Source organism: Oncorhynchus masou, unplaced genomic scaffold, assembly GCF_036934945.1.
Source record: "Oncorhynchus masou masou isolate Uvic2021 unplaced genomic scaffold, UVic_Omas_1.1 unplaced_scaffold_1588, whole genome shotgun sequence".
In the NCBI taxonomy this organism is placed as follows: domain Eukaryota; kingdom Metazoa; phylum Chordata; class Actinopteri; order Salmoniformes; family Salmonidae; genus Oncorhynchus; species Oncorhynchus masou.
The window spans coordinates 33,980-51,143 of NW_027005956.1; the positions used below are offsets into that span (position 1 = coordinate 33,980).

Consider the following 17,164-nt stretch of genomic DNA (forward strand, 5'->3'; position numbering starts at 1 on the left):
GTAGACACACTGTTGACCTACTCTGCCTAAGAGAGAGAGCGCGCGAGCGAGAGAGAGAGAGAGAGAGAGAGAGAGAGAGAGAGAGAGCGCGAGAGAGAGAGCGCGAGAGAGAGCGAGAGATGTGCCTGTCTTCCCTCCAGGAAAGAGGACAGGCGGAGGGATAGAAGTGGGGCAGGAGAGAGAGAGCTGAGGGACGAGGAGAGAGAGAGAGCTGAGGGACGAGGAGAGAGAGAGAGCTGAGGGACGAGGAGAGAGAGAGAGAGAGAGAGAGAGAGAGAGAGAGAGAGAGAGAGAGAGAGAGAGAGAGAGAGAGCTGAGGAAAGAGAGAGGACAGGACGAGGGATCGAAGTGGGGCAGAAGAGAGAGAGAACAGGAGGAGGGATAGAAGTGGGGCAGGAGAGAGAGAGGACAGGAGGACGAGAGAGGACAGGAGCAGGAGAGAGAGGGGACAGTAGTGAAGCGAGCAGATAGGAACGCAGATAGAACACTGACAGAACATGAAGGACAGTCTGAAACAGTCCGTTACCTTCGTGGGCGGCAGCGTGTGAGGCCCAGAGCTGAGCCATCTGATTGGGTGATCTGTAGGCTGGGTCAGAGGTTAGGGGGGAGGGGCCGGAATAGCCCGGCAGGAAGGGACTGGAGGCTGCTGGGAAGGCATCACCTGGAGTGATGAGATACGGAGACTTTATTGAGACGAGACACACAGACACACACAGTAGTCAATACAGACTGACATCATCATACAAGAGGTCGACCGATGATGACATCATCACACCCATCCGGAATACGTCCCAGAGGCCTGGAAGATCCAAACACTAAAAAGGACAAAAACTGGAGAAAAAAGCCACGCGGCCCCGAGCCCACTCTCCGAGGGTAAAGGCCCCGCGGCCCCGAGCCCACTCTCCGAGGGTAAAGGCCCCGCGGCCCCGAGCCCACTCTCCGAGGGTAAAGCCTACTCTCCGAGGGTAAAGCCTACTCTCGAGGGTAAAGCCTACTCTCGAGGGTAAAGCCTACTCTCGAGGGTAAAGCCTACTCTCGAGGGTAAAGCCTACTCTCCGAGGGTAAAGCCTACTCTCCGAGGGTAAAGCCTACTCTGCGAGGGTAAAGCCTACTCTCCGTGTCTCATCTGTACAGGTCGCCAACTATTAGACCCTTTGAACCCCTGAAGACGACGCAGCCAGCCTCAGGGTTAGTGTGTGTGTGTGTGTGTGTGTGTGTGTGTGGTCTCCTGGGGGATGTGGAGACGTGTCTCTGAGTCTTCCTGCAGCTAAATCAGTGTATTAAACCTGACACACACACACCCCTCTGTGCTTTGTAAATCTGTGCACACCCAGCAATCTAAATGACACACAGCCAGGTCTCTAAATAACACACCACTCATAACCAACACATACTAAACTGGAACACACACACACACAGCCAGTTCTCTAAATCACACACACACACACACACACACACACACACACACAGTTCTCTAAATAACACACACACACACAGCCAGTTCTCTAAATAACACACCACTCATAACCAACACATCCTAAACTGGAACACACACACACAAACAGGTGTATTAATGACTAAAGACAAATTCAGACCTGCTCAAATCCTAAGCGCCTGAGTAGGTAAACCAGTAGAGCAGCTCCTAAGACCATCCCACTCAGTGAATTTCAGAAAGTAAAAAAAATAATGACACCTTTTTTTTTTAAGTTCAGAAAAACAATAGTCAACGATAGTCAACGATAGTCATTATATTCACGTCACCAAATAACTGATTAAAACTGTTTTGCAAAGAAGGTCTAGAGTCGCCTCGACAGCACTCTGCAAGGTAGCGCCACGGAACTGACATGGTGGGCTCAGTTGTCCACCAGAGGATCAGAGACTGAATCTACCGTCTCCTGCTGGACTATTAAGCCTGAATATAAGCCACACCCACTGAATTATTAGAAAAATATGCATTTTATACATAAATAAGGCGCACGTGTCTATAAGCCGCAGGTGCCTACCGGTACATTGAAACAAATTAACTTTACACAGCCTTTAAACGAAACACGGCTTGTAACAAAAATTTAAACCGTAGCCTACCAAGAAAGTCATTGGTCACCATCTTCCTCCTCCTGTGCACTGAAACCACTGAAGTCATCTCCTTCGGTGTCAGAGTTGAATAGCCTCAGAATTGCTTCATCCCGATGTTGGATCGTTTTCATTGTCGCTCTCGTCACTTTCATCCGGAGGCAAATTCCCCGCTGAGCTCATGCTGCCCTCTTCAACACGCAGCAGTCCAGCCTTTCGAAACCCGTTGATGACAGTGGATTTTTTTGACAATGCTCCACGCTGTCAGGACCCACTGGCAGACTTGACCATAAGATGCTCTTCGCCTGCGGCCCGTTTTAGTGAAGGATTTCTCCCCACTTGTCATCCAAGCCTCTGAACACGGAGCTCCACCTTAAATGCACGATTTACACTGATGTCGAGTGGCTGCAAATACTTTGGGCCATCTGCTTTTCTTCCCTCAAAGGTTTGTCTTTCTGCACTGAGTCAGTTCCTCACGCTGCTGTTTCCAACGTCTTATCATCGACTCATTAAGGCCAAGCTCCCATGCAGCAGCTCTATTTCCATTTCCAACAGCCAGATCGATCGCCTTCAACTTGAAAGCTGCATCATATGCATTTCTCCCTGTCTTTGCCATGATGAGGGTGAGAAAATGACTTCCGTAATCAGAATGATGGGAAGTTTGAGCGCGCTCGATTTACAGCACATTATGTGACGGTGCTCAGTTTTCTGGCGGCATGAATCTTGTGAAAGCGGGAAAAATCCATAAATTAGCCGCGTCATTGTATAAACCGCGAGGTTCAAAGTGTGGGAATAAAGTAGCGGCTTATAGTCCGGAAATTAAGGTAGCATTAAACGACAGCTAGCTAGCACTGCAATGCATTAAAATGTGCTAAGTAGTTGACTCAAAGAGAGTGAGAGAGACATTAGTTGAATAGTTTTGGACAAATTAATTTATTCCACTTGAGAATCTGCAGAGAGCTATATTCCGTTGTGTTATTATACTAACTCATTAGTTCTAGGAGCGATGTTAACTATGATGTGAGCCAATATGGTGACATTGATAACGATGTTGACTGTGTGCAGCGGTTATGGTACGAAGATTTGTAAAGCTCGTTTGCATGCGTTTGGACATTATGATCACACCCTAGAACAGCTAGATGCAGGCAAGAGTCTGGACTAATGATCACACCCTCGAACAGCTAGATGCAGGCAAGAGTCTGGACTAATGATCACACCCCTAGAACAGCTAGATGCAGGCAAGAGTCTGGACTAATGATCACACCCTAGAACAGCTAGATGCAGGCAAGAGTCTGGACTAATGATCACACCCCTAGAACAGCTAGATGCAGGCAAGAGTTGACTAATGATCACACCCTAGAACAGCTAGATGCAGGCAAGAGACTGGACTAATGATCACACCCCTAGAACAGCTAGATGCAGGCAAGAGTCTGGACTAATGATCACACCCTAGAACAGCTAGATGCAGGCAAGAGTCTGGACTAATGATCACACCCCTAGAACAGCTAGATGCAGGCAAGAGTCTGGACTAATGATCACACCCCTAGAACAGCTAGATGCAGGCAAGAGTTGACTAATGATCACACCCTAGAACAGCTAGATGCAGGCAAGAGTTGACTAATGATCACACCCTAGAACAGCTAGATGCAGGCAAGAGTCTGGACTAATGATCACACCCCTAGAACAGCTAGATGCAGGCAAGAGTTGACTAATGATCACACCCTAGAACAGCTAGATGCAGGCAAGAGTCTGGACTAATGATCACACCCTAGAACAGCTAGATGCAGGCAAGAGTCTGGACTAATGATCACACCCCTAGAACAGCTAGATGCAGGCAAGACTAATGTCACACCCCTAGAACAGCTAGATGATCACACCACACCCTAGAACAGCTAGATGCAGGCAAGAGTCTGGACTAATGATCACACCCTAGAACAGCTAGATGCAGGCAAGAGTCTGGACTAATGATCACACCCTAGAACAGCTAGATGCAGGCAAGAGTCTGGACTAATGATCACACCCTAGAACAGCTAGATGCAGGCAAGAGTCTGGACTAATGATCACACCCTAGAACAGCTAGATGCAGGCAAGAGTCTGGACTAATGATCACACCCCTAGAACAGCTAGATGCAGGCAAGAGTCTGGACTAATGAACACACTCTAGAACAGCTAGATGCAGGCAAGAGTCTGGACTAATGATCACACTCTAGAACAGCTAGATGCAGGCAAGAGTCTGGACTAATGATCACACCCTAGAACAGCTAGATGCAGGCAAGAGTCTGGACTAATGATCACAGCCAAGAGTCTAGAACAGAACTAGATGCAGGCAAGAGTCTGGACTAATGATCATGCCCCTAGAACAGCTAGATGCAGGCAAGAGTCTGGACTAATGATCACGCCCTAGAACAGCTAGATGCAGGCAAGAGTTGACTAATGATCACACCCTAGAACAGCTAGATGCAGGCAAGAGTCTGGACTAATGATCACGCCCTAGAACAGCTAGATGCAGGCAAGAGTTGACTAATGATCACACCCTAGAACAGCTAGATGCAGGCAAGAGTCTGGACTAATGATCACGCCCTAGAACAGCTAGATGCAGGCAAGAGTTGACTAATGATCACACCCTAGAACAGCTAGATGCAGGCAAGAGTTGACTAATGATCACACCCTAGAACAGCTAGATGCAGGCAAGAGTTGACTAATGATCACACCCTAGAACAGCTAGATGCAGGCAAGAGTCTGAACTAATGATCACACCCCTAGAACAGCTAGATGCAGGCAAGAGTCTGGACTAATGATCACACCCCTAGAACAGCTAGATGCAGGCAAGAGTCTGGACTAATGATCACACCCGAGAACAGCTAGATGCAGGCAAGAGTCTGGACTAATGATCACACCCCTAGAACAGCTAGATGCAGGCAAGAGTCTGGACTAATGATCACACCCTAGAACAGCTAGATGCAGGCAAGAGTCTGGACTAATGATCACACCCCTAGAACAGCTAGATGCAGGCAAGAGTCTGGACTAATGATCACACCCTAGAACAGCTAGATGCAGGCAAGAGTCTGGACTAATGATCACACCTTAGAACAGCTAGATGCAGGCAAGAGTCTAGACTAATGATCACAACCTAGAACAGCTAGATGCAGGCAAGAGTCTGGACTAATGATCACACCCTAGAACAGCTAGATGCAGGCAAGAGTCTGGACTAATGATCACACCCTAGAACAGCTAGATGCAGGCAAGAGTCTAGACTAATGATCACACCCTAGAACAGCTAGATGCAGGCAAGAGTCTGGACTAATGATCACACCCTAGAACAGCTGGATGCAGGCAAGAGTCTGGACTAATGATCACGCCCTAGAACAGCTAGATGCAGGCAAGAGTCTGGACTAATGATCACACCCTAGAACAGCTGGATGCAGGCAAGAGTCTGGACTAATGATCACACCCTAGAACAGCTAGATGCAGGCAAGAGTCTGGACTAATGATCACACCCTAGAACAGCTAGATGCAGGCAAGACTTTTCAAGGCAATATTGTGCGTGTCACTATCTCCTTCATTTGCCCAATGTGTCTCTCGACCTGTGTGCTTCTTCGTAATAAACTTTTCATTCGTACGCTAGGTTGTAGCAACCTCATGATGGGTATAGGGGAAAATTATGTAAAGTTACATTGAACTGGGTGAATGACAGTAACCTAAACCCATCACTGTTACATTGAACTGGGTGAATATGAATGACAGTAACCTAAACCTGTCACTGTTACATTGAACTGGGTGAATATGAATGACAGTAACCTAAACCTGTCACTGTTACATTGAACTGGGTGAATATGAATGACAGTAACCTAAACCTGTCACTGTTACATTGAACTGGGTGAATATGAATGACAGTATCCTAAACCCATCACTGTTACATTGAACTGGGTGAATATGAATGACAGTAACCTAAACCTATCGCTGTTACATTGAACTGGGTGAATATGAATGACAGTAACCTAAACCCATCACTGTTACATTGAACTGGGTGAATATGAATGACAGTAACCTAAACCCATCACTGTTACATTGAACTGGGTGAATGACAGTAACCTAAACCCTATTGATGTTACATTCATATAAACCACTAGAACTCCATTCATAAGAGCTCCATTCATATAAACCACTAGAGCTCCATTCATATAAACCACTAGAGCTCCATCCATATAAACCACTAGAGCTCCATCCATATAAACCACTAGAGCTCCATCCATATAAACCACTAGAGCTCCATCCATATAAACCACTAGAGCTCCATCCATATAAACCACTAGAGCTCCATAAGAGCTCCATCCATATAAACCACTAGAGCTCCATAAGAGCTCCATCCATATAAACCACTAGAGCTCCATTCATATAAACTACTAGAGCTCCATTCATATAAACCACTAGAGCTCCATCCATATAAACCACTAGAGCTCCATCCATATAAACCACTAGAGCTCCATCCATATAAACCACTAGAGCTCCATCCATATAAACCACTAGAGCTCCATCCCTATAAACCACTAGAGCTCCATAAGAGCTCCATTCATATAAACCACTAGAGCTCCATTCATATAAACCACTAGAGCTCCATTCATATAAACCACTAGAGCTCCATCCATATAAACCACTAGAGCTCCATTCATATAAACCACTAGAGCTCCATTCATATAAACCACTAGAGCTCCATCCATATAAACCACTAGAGCTCCATCCATATAAACCACTAGAGCTCCATCCATATAAACCACTAGAGCTCCATCCATATAAACCACTAGAGCTCCATAAGAGCTCCATTCATATAAACCACTAGAGCTCCATTCATATAAACCACTAGAGCTCCATTCATATAAACCACTAGAGCTCCATTCATATAAACCACTAGAGCTCCATTCATAAGAGCTCCATTCATATAAACCACTAGAGCTCCATTCATATAAACCACTAGAGCTCCATTCATATAAACCACTAGAGCTCCATAAGAGCTCCATTCATATAAACCACTAGAGCTCCATTCATATAAACCACTAGAGCTCCATTCATATAAACCACTAGAGCTCCATAAGAGCTCCATTCATATAAACCACTAGAGCTCCATCCATATAAACCACTAGAGCTCCATCCATATAAACCACTAGAGCTCCATCCATATAAACCACTAGAGCTCCATCCATATAAACCACTAGAGCTCCATAAGAGCTCCATTCATATAAACCACTAGAGCTCCATTCATATAAACCACTAGAGCTCCATTCATATAAACCACTAGAGCTCCATTCATATAAACCACTAGAGCTCCATTCATATAAACCACTAGAGCTCCATTCATATAAACCACTGGAGCTCCATTCATATAAACCACTAGAGCTCCATTCATATAAACCACTAGAGCTCCATAAGAGCTCCATTCATATAAACCACTAGAGCTCCATTCATATAAACCACTAGAGCTCCATTCATATAAACCACTAGAGCTCCATAAGAGCTCCATTCATATAAACCACTAGAGCTCCATTCATATAAACCACTAGAGCTCCATTCATTTAAACCACTAGAGCTCCATAAGAGTTCCATTCATATAAACCACTAGAGCTCCATCCATATAAACCACTAGAGCTCCATCCATATAAACCACTAGAGCTCCATTCATATAAACCACTAGAGCTCCATTCATATAAACCACTAGAGCTCCATAAGAGCTCCATTCATATAAACCACTAGAGCTCCATTCAAATAAACCACTAGAGCTCCATTCATAAGAGCTCCATTCATATAAACCACTAGAGCTCCATCCATATAAACCACTAGAGCTCCATTCATAAACCACTAGAGCTCCATTCATATAAACCACTAGAGCTCCATTCATATAAACCACTAGAGCTCCATTCATATAAACCACTAGAGCTCCATAAGAGCTCCATTCATATAAACCACTAGAGCTCCATTCAAATAAACCACTAGAGCTCCATTCATAAGAGCTCCATTCATATAAACCACTAGAGCTCCATCCATATAAACCACTAGAGCTCCATTCATAAACCACTAGAGCTCCATTCATATAAACCACTAGAGCTCCATTCATATAAACCACTAGAGCTCCATTCATAAGAGCTCCATCCATATAAACCACTAGAGCTCCATTCATATAAACCACTAGAGCTCCATTCATATAAACCACTAGAGCTCCATCCATATAAACCACTAGAGCTCCATCCATATAAAACCACTAGAGCTCCATCCATATAAACCACTAGAGCTCCATCCATATAAACCACTAGAGCTCCATAAGAGCTCCATTCATAAAACCACTAGAGCTCCATCCATATAAACCACTAGAGCTCCATCCATATAAACCACTAGAGCTCCATCCATATAAACCACTAGAGCTCCATCCATAAAACCACTAGAGCTCCATCCAAGAGCTCCATATCCATTCATAAAACCACTAGAGCTCCATCCATATAAACCACTAGAGCTCCATCCATATAAACCACTAGAGCTCCATAAGAGCTCCATCCATATAAACCACTAGAGCTCCATCCATATAAACCACTAGAGATCCATTCATAAGAGCTCCATTCATATAAACCACTAGAGCTCCATAAGAGATCCATTCATATAAACCACTAGAGCTCCATTCATATAAACCACTAGAGCTCCATCCATATAAACCACTAGAGCTCCATCCATATAAACCACTAGAGCTCCATCCATATAAACCACTAGAGCTCCATCCATAAAACCACTAGAGCTCCATTCATATAAACCACTAGAGCTCCATCCATATAAACCACTAGAGCTCCATCCATATAAACCACTAGAGCTCCATCCATATAAACCACTAGAGCTCCATCCATATAAACCACTAGAGCTCCATCCATATAAACCACTGGAGCTCCATTATAAAACACAAACCACAGAAGAAGAGAGGAGTAGGGAACGCTTACAGGCTGAGTCTCTCTGTTACCATGGCACCATGTCCACTGGTCAGCGCTCACACAGTGCATCTGAGATGAATAGAGGGGAAACAAGATAGCATAAAGCTGTCACTGATAGAATGACCACACACACACACACACTGCACCAACACACACACTGCACCAACACTGCACCAACACACACACACTGCACCAACACACACACACACTGTACCAACACTTGCTCACACACACACACAATGTGTGTACATACACCCACGATCCTCTCCTCCCTCCCCCACACACAGCAGCTGTCACACACAGAGGGTTGGGCTTGTTACGGGGGTGGTGGTGGTGTGTGTGTGTGTGTGTGTGTGTGTGTGTGATGGCATGTTAAAATACCCAGGGTCTGACGTCACTATCTGACAAACAACTCTGCCTCTAAACCCACCTACACACACAGATCCATGGTAGAATTTCACCAGAGATAAATACCCTTCATTCTGGAGAGGAGAAGGTGGGTCACTAGAGATAAATATCATTCATTCTGGAGAGGAGGTGGGTCACTAGAGATAAATACCCTTCATTCTGGAGAGGAGGTGGGTCACTAGAGATAAATACCCTTCATTCTGGAGAGGAGGTGGGTCACTAGAGATAAATACCCTTCATTCTGGAGAGGAGAGGAGAAGGTGGGTCACCAGAGATAAATACCCTTCATTCTGGAGAGGAGAAGGTGGGTCACTAGAGATAAATACCCTTAATTCTGGAGAGGAGAGGAGAAGGTGGGTCACTAGAGATAAATATCCTTCATTCTGGAGAGGAGGTGGGTCACTAGAGATAAATACCCTTCATTCTGGAGAGGAGAGGAGAAGGTGGGTCACCAGAGATAAATACCCTTCATTCTGGAGAGGAGAGGAGAAGGTGGGTCACTAGAGATAAATACCCTTCATTCTGGAGAGGAGAGGAGAAGGTGGGTCACCAGAGATAAATACCCTTCATTCTGGAGAGGAGAAGGTGGGTCACTAGAGATAAATACCCTTAATTCTGGAGAGGAGAGGAGAAGGTGGGTCACTAGAGATAAATACCCTTCATTCTGGAGAGGAGAGGAGAAGGTGGGTCACTAGAGATAAATATCCTTCATTCTGGAGAGGAGGAGGTGGGTCACTAGAGATAAATACCCTTCATTCTGGAGAGGAGAAGGTGGGTCACTAGAGATAAATACCCTTCATTCTGGAGAGGAGAGGAGAAGGTGGGTCACTAGAGATAAATACCCTTCATTCTGGAGAGGAGAAGGTGGGTCACTAGAGATAAATATCCTTCATTCTGGAGAGGAGAGGAGAAGGTGGGTCACTAGAGATAAATACCCTTCATTCTGGAGAGGAGAGGAGAAGGTGGGTCACTAGAGATAAATATCCTTCATTCTGGAGAGGAGAGGAGGGTGGGTCACTAGAGATAAATACCCTTCATTCTGGAGAGGAGAAGGTGGGTCACCAGAGATAAATATCCTTCATTCTGAGAGGAGAAGGTGGGTCACTAGAGATAAATGTCCTTCATTCTGGAGAGGAGAGGAGAAGGTGGGTCACTAGAGATAAATATCCTTCATTCTGGAGAGGAGGAGGTGGGTCACCAGAGATAAATATCCTTCATTCTGGAGAGGAGAAGGTGGGTCACTAGAGATAAATACCCTTCATTCTGGAGAGGAGAGAAGGTGGGTCACTAGAGATAAATATCCTTCATTCTGGAGAGGAGAAGGTGGGTCACTAGAGATAAATATCCTTCATTCTGGAGAGGAGAGGAGAAGGTGGGTCACTAGAGATAAATACCCTTCATTCTGGAGAGGAGAAGGTGGGTCACTAGAGATAAATATCCTTCATTCTGGAGAGGAGAGGAGAAGGTGGGTCACTAGAGATAAATATCCTTCATTCTGGAGAGGAGAAGGTGGGTCACTAGAGATAAATACCCTTCATTCTGGAGAGGAGAGAAGGTGGGTCACTAGAGATAAATATCCTTCATTCTGGAGAGGAGAAGGTGGGTCACTAGAGATAAATATCCTTCATTCTGGAGAGGAGAGGAGAAGGTGGGTCACTAGAGATAAATACCCTTCATTCTGGAGAGGAGAAGGTGGGTCACTAGAGATAAATATCCTTCATTCTGGAGAGGAGAGGAGAAGGTGGGTCACTAGAGATAAATACCCTTCATTCTGGAGAGGAGAGGAGAAGGTGGGTCACTAGAGATAAATACCCTTCATTCTGGAGAGGAGAGGAGAAGGTGGATCACTAGAGATAAATATCCTTCATTCTGGAGAGGAGAGGAGAAGGTGGGTCACTAGAGATAAATACCCTTCATTCTGGAGAGGAGCAGGTGGGTCACTAGAGATAAATACCCTTCATTCTGGAGAGGAGCAGGTGGGTCACTAGAGATAAATGTCCTTCATTCTGGAGAGGAGAAGGTGGGTCACTAGAGATAAATACCCTTCATTCTGGAGAGGAGAGGAGAAGGTGGGTCACTAGAGATAAATATCCTTCATTCTGGAGAGGAGAAGGTGGGTCACTAGAGATAAATATCCTTCATTCTGGAGAGGAGAAGGTGGGTCACTAGAGATAAATATCCTTCATTCTGGAGAGGAGAGGAGAAGGTGGGTCACTAGGATCATTCTGGAGAGAAGGTGGGTCAAATAAATATCCTTCATTCTGGAGAGGAGAAGAAGGTGGGTCACTAGAGATAAATATCCTTCATTCTGGAGAGGAGAGGAGAAGGTGGGTCACTAGAGATAAATACCCTTCATTCTGGAGAGGAGAAGGTGGGTCACTAGAGATAAATATCCTTCATTCTGGAGAGGAGAGGAGAAGGTGGGTCACTAAATATCATTCATTCTGGAGAGATCAAGAGATAAATATCCTTCATTCTGGAGAGGAGAGGAGAAGGTGGGTCACTAGAGATAAATATCCTTCATTCTGGAGAGGAGAGGAGAAGGTGGGTCACTAGAGATAAATATCCTTCATTCTGGAGAGGAGAAGGTGGGTCACCAGAGATAAATACCCTTCATTCTGGAGAGGAGAGGAGAAGGTGGGTCACTAGAGATAAATATCCTTCATTCTGGAGAGGAGAAGGTGGGTCACCAGAGATAAATACCCTTCATTCTGGAGAGGAGAGGAGAAGGTGGGTCACTAGAGATAAATATCCTTCATTCTGGAGAGGAGAGGAGAAGGTGGGTCACCAGAGATAAATATCCTTCATTCTGGAGAGGAGAGGAGAAGGTGGGTCACTAGAGATAAATACCCTTCATTCTGGAGAGGAGAGGAGAAGGTGGGTCACCAGAGATAAATACCCTTCATTCTGGAGAGGAGAGGAGAAGGTGGGTCACTAGAGATAAATACCCTTCATTCTGGAGAGGAGAGGAGAAGGTGGGTCACCAGAGATAAATATCCTTCATTCTGGAGAGGAGAGGAGGAGGTGGGTCACTAGAGATAAATACCCTTCATTCTGGAGAGGAGCAGGTGGGTCACCAGAGATAAATATCCTTCATTCTGGAGAGGAGAGGAGGAGGTGGGTCACTAGAGATAAATACCCTTCATTCTGGAGAGGAGCAGGTGGGTCACTGAGATAAATGTCCTTCATTCTGGAGAGGAGAAGGTGGGTCACTAGAGATAAATACCCTTCATTCTGGAGAGGAGAGGAGAAGGTGGGTCACTAGAGATAAATATCCTTCATTCTGGAGAGGAGAAGGTGGGTCACTAGAGATAAATATCCTTCATTCTGGAGAGGAGAAGGTGGGTCACTAGAGATAAATATCCTTCATTCTGGAGAGAGGAGAAGGTGGGTCACTAGAGATAAATACCCTTCATTCTGGAGAGGAGAAGGTGGATCACTAGAGATAAATATCCTTCATTCTGGAGAGGAGAGGAGAAGGTGGGTCACTAGAGATAAATATCATTCATTCTGGAGAGGAGAGGAGAAGGTGGGTCACTAGAGATAAATATCCTTCATTCTGGAGAGGAGAAGGTGGGTCACCAGAGATAAATACCCTTCATTCTGGAGAGGAGAGGAGAAGGTGGGTCACTAGAGATAAATATCCTTCATTCTGGAGAGGAGAAGGTGGGTCACTAGAGATAAATATCCTTCATTCTGGAGAGGAGAGGAGAAGGTGGGTCACTAGAGATAAATACCCTTCATTCTGGAGAGGAGAGGAGAAGGTGGGTCACCAGAGATAAATACCCTTCATTCTGGAGAGGAGAGGAGAAGGTGGGTCACCAGAGATAAATATCCTTCATTCTGGAGAGGAGAGGAGGAGGTGGGTCACTAGAGATAAATACCCTTCATTCTGGAGAGGAGAGGAGAAGGTGGGTCACTAGAGATAAATACCCTTCATTCTGGAGAGGAGAGGAGAAGGTGGGTCACTAGAGATAAATACCCTTCATTCTGGAGAGGAGCAGGTGGGTCACCAGAGATAAATATCCTTCATTCTGGAGAGGAGAGGAGGAGGTGGGTCACTAGAGATAAATACCCTTCATTCTGGAGAGGAGCAGGTGGGTCACTAGAGATAAATGTCCTTCATTCTGGAGAGGAGAAGGTGGGTCACTAGAGATAAATACCCTTCATTCTGGAGAGGAGAGGAGAAGGTGGGTCACTAGAGATAAATATCCTTCATTCTGGAGAGGAGAAGGTGGGTCACTAGAGATAAATATCCTTCATTCTGGAGAGGAGAAGGTGGGTCACTAGAGATAAATATCCTTCATTCTGGAGAGAGGAGAAGGTGGGTCACTAGAGATAAATACCCTTCATTCTGGAGAGGAGAAGGTGGATCACTAGAGATAAATATCCTTCATTCTGGAGAGGAGAGGAGAAGGTGGGTCACTAGAGATAAATATCCTTCATTCTGGAGAGGAGAGGAGAAGGTGGGTCACTAGAGATAAATATCCTTCATTCTGGAGAGAAGGTGGGTCACTAGAGATAAATACCCTTCATTCTGGAGAGGAGAAGGTGGGTCACTAGAGATAAATGTCCTTCATTCTGGAGAGGAGAAGGTGGGTCACTAGAGATAAATATCCTTCATTCTGGAGAGGAGAAGGTGGGTCACTAGAGATAAATGTCCTTCATTCTGGAGAGGAGAAGCAACCAGAGGATATTTATCTGAAATTCCACACAAAAAACTTCAACAAAAAACTGTGTGTGAACAAAATGGCTCCTCTCAAGGAAAAGTATTTCAACTGCCAAACTGCGCTGCTACACACACACACACACACACACACACACACCTCATCTCTAATCCCCCACAGCTACAAATCACACAAGTGTTTAGAGATAGTTGTGGAGCTGAGAAATCATATCACTTCTGATGACCAGCAAGAAAACACGCACGCACGCGCGCGCACACACACACGTAAAACACTAACACACATTCCCCTGTCCTCACCACGCTCTCTTGATGGTTCTACACATCCCACTAACGATGAGTCCAAACAACAACAGCCTCCCTTTGCTGGGCGCCGAACAGCAACGGCCTCGTGCAGGGCGCCGAACAGCAACGGCCTCTTGCAGGGCGCCGAACAGCAACGGCCTCTTGCAGGGCGCCCGAACAGCAACGGCCTCTTGCAGGGCGCCGAACAGCAACGGCCTCTTGCAGGGCGCCGAACAGCAACGGCCTCTTGCTGGGCGCCGAACAGCAACGGCCTCTTGCTGGGCGCCGAACAGCAACGGCCTCTTGCTGGGCGCCGAACAGCAACGGCCTCTTGCTGGGTGCCGAACAACAACGGCCTCTTGCTGGGTGCCGAACAACAACGGCCTCTTGCTGGGTGCCAAACAACAACGGCTTCTTGCTGGGTGCTAAACAACAACGGCCTCTTGCTGGGTGCTAAACAACAACGGCCTCTTGCTAGGTGCTAAACAACAACAGCCTCTTGCTGGGTGCTAAACAACAACAGCCTCTTGCTAGGTGCTAAACAACAACAGCCTCTTGCTAGGTGCTAAACAACAACAGCCTCTTGCTAGGTACTAAACAACAGCCTCTTGCTAGGTGCTGAACAACGGCCTCTTGCTAGGTGCTAAACAACAACAGCCTCTTGCTAGGTACTAAACAACAACAGCCTCTTGCTAGGTACTAAACAACAACAAGCTCTTGCTGGGTACTGAACAACAACAGCCTCTTGCTAGGTACTGAACAACAACGGCCTCTTGCTAGGTGCTAAACAACAGCGGCGTCTTGCTAGGTGCTAAACAACAGCGGCGTCTTGCTAGGTGCTAAACAACAACAGCCTCTTGCTAGGTGCTAAACAACAACAGCCTCTTGCTAGGTACTAAACAACAACAGCCTCTTGCTGGGTACTAAACAACAACAGCCTCTTGCTAGGTACTAAACAACAACAGCCTCTTGCTGGGTACTAAACAACAACAGCCTCTTGCTAGGTACTAAACAACAACAAGCTCTTGCTAGGTACTAAACAACAACAAGCTCTTGCTGGGTACTAAACAACAACAGCCTCTTGCTAGGCGCTAAACAACAGCCTCTTGCTGGGTACTAAACAACAACAGCCTCTTGCTAGGTGCTAAACAACAACAGCCTCTTGCTAGGTACTAAACAACAACAGCCTCTTGCTGGGTACTAAACAACAACAGCCTCTTGCTGGGTACTAAACAACAACAAGATCTTGCTGGGTACTAAACAACAACAGACTCTTGCTAGGTGCTAAACAACAACAAGCTCTTGCTGGGTACTAAACAACAACAGCCTCTTGCTAGGTACTAAACAACAACAGCCTCTTGCTGGGTACTAAACAACAACAGCCTCTTGCTGGGTACTAAACAACAACAGCCTCTTGCTGGGTACTAAACAACAACAGCCTCTTGCTAGGTACTAAACAACAACAAGCTCTTGCTAGGTACTAAACAACAACAAGCTCTTGCTGGGTACTAAACAACAACAGCCTCTTGCTAGGCGCTAAACAACAACAGCCTCTTGCTGGGTGCTAAACAACAACAAGCTCTTGCTAGGTACTAAACAACAACAAGCTCTTGCTGGGTACTAAACAACAACAGCCTCTTGCTGGGTACTAAACAACAACAGCCTCTTGCTGGGTACTAAACAACAACAGCCTCTTGCTGGGTACTAAACAACAACAGCCTCTTGCTGGGTACTAAACAACAACAGCCTCTTGCTAGGTACTAAACAACAACAGCCTCTTGCTAGGTACTAAACAACAACAGCCTCTTGCTAGGTACTAAACAACAACAGCCTCTTGCTGGGTACTAAACAACAACAGCCTCTTGCTAGGTACTAAACAACAGCCTCTTGCTAGGTGCTAAACAACAACAGCCTCTTGCTGGGTACTAAACAACAACAGCCTCTTGCTAGGTACTAAACAAAAACAGCCTCTTGCTAGGTACTAAACAACAACAAGCTCTTGCTCGGTTCTCACTTGAATTAAAGGGTAACTTCACCCAAAGATCCAAATGTCTCAGATTTCCCCCAAACCTCAGTAGTGGTCTCCTGGTGTGGTTTAAGCATCTTGTGGACTTAGAAGAAAAGCAATATTGGATTTTCTATTAAAACAACATGCGTTTGAGAGTGAAAACCCTGAAACCTGGAAAAACAAAACCTTGAATACATTTTTCAAAGTTCATGTGGGCTATTTACTTACATTTTAGTTTTTATGAAATACATAATTTGAAGAACAAACATTGTGGCAAATTCATATCTTGCATTAAAACTGGAAATAAGACTAATCTAAAAGAGGTCACATAAAAATATATATTTTTAAAAGGTCTAATGTTCTCTTTGAGAATAGTCCAAAACAACAATACGCTTTTTTTTAATGTAGTCACATGCACAGTAGTATTTATTGCACGGTAACACCAAAACATCGTGATACCAACATTTCAGAACACCGTAGTACCGGTTTCCTACGACGCTCCTTACCGATCAATAATAAACCCGCTGTTGAAATCCTGTTGAATTTAAACCCAACTGCCACTTGTCTCATGAACGCACGCGCAGGTCCAACGTCCCTCTTCGCTTTCATGCGCAGATCACGTGCCGCAGCTGTAATCCACGCGCTCACATCCACTACCAGCCTTCAGTCACTCGCGTCTCTCCGTCCCCCTCTTCATAAACATCTATTCTTCCGTCAGCGTTGGCGAGTAGGGAGGCAGACACCAGA

General features: G+C 45.5%; 1 pseudogene; it reads right to left on the minus strand.

The window, feature by feature from the left end:
• Positions 1–17,164, minus strand: part of LOC135531438 (trinucleotide repeat-containing gene 18 protein-like) — a 52,629-nt pseudogene that overhangs the window by 26,100 nt on the left and 9,365 nt on the right.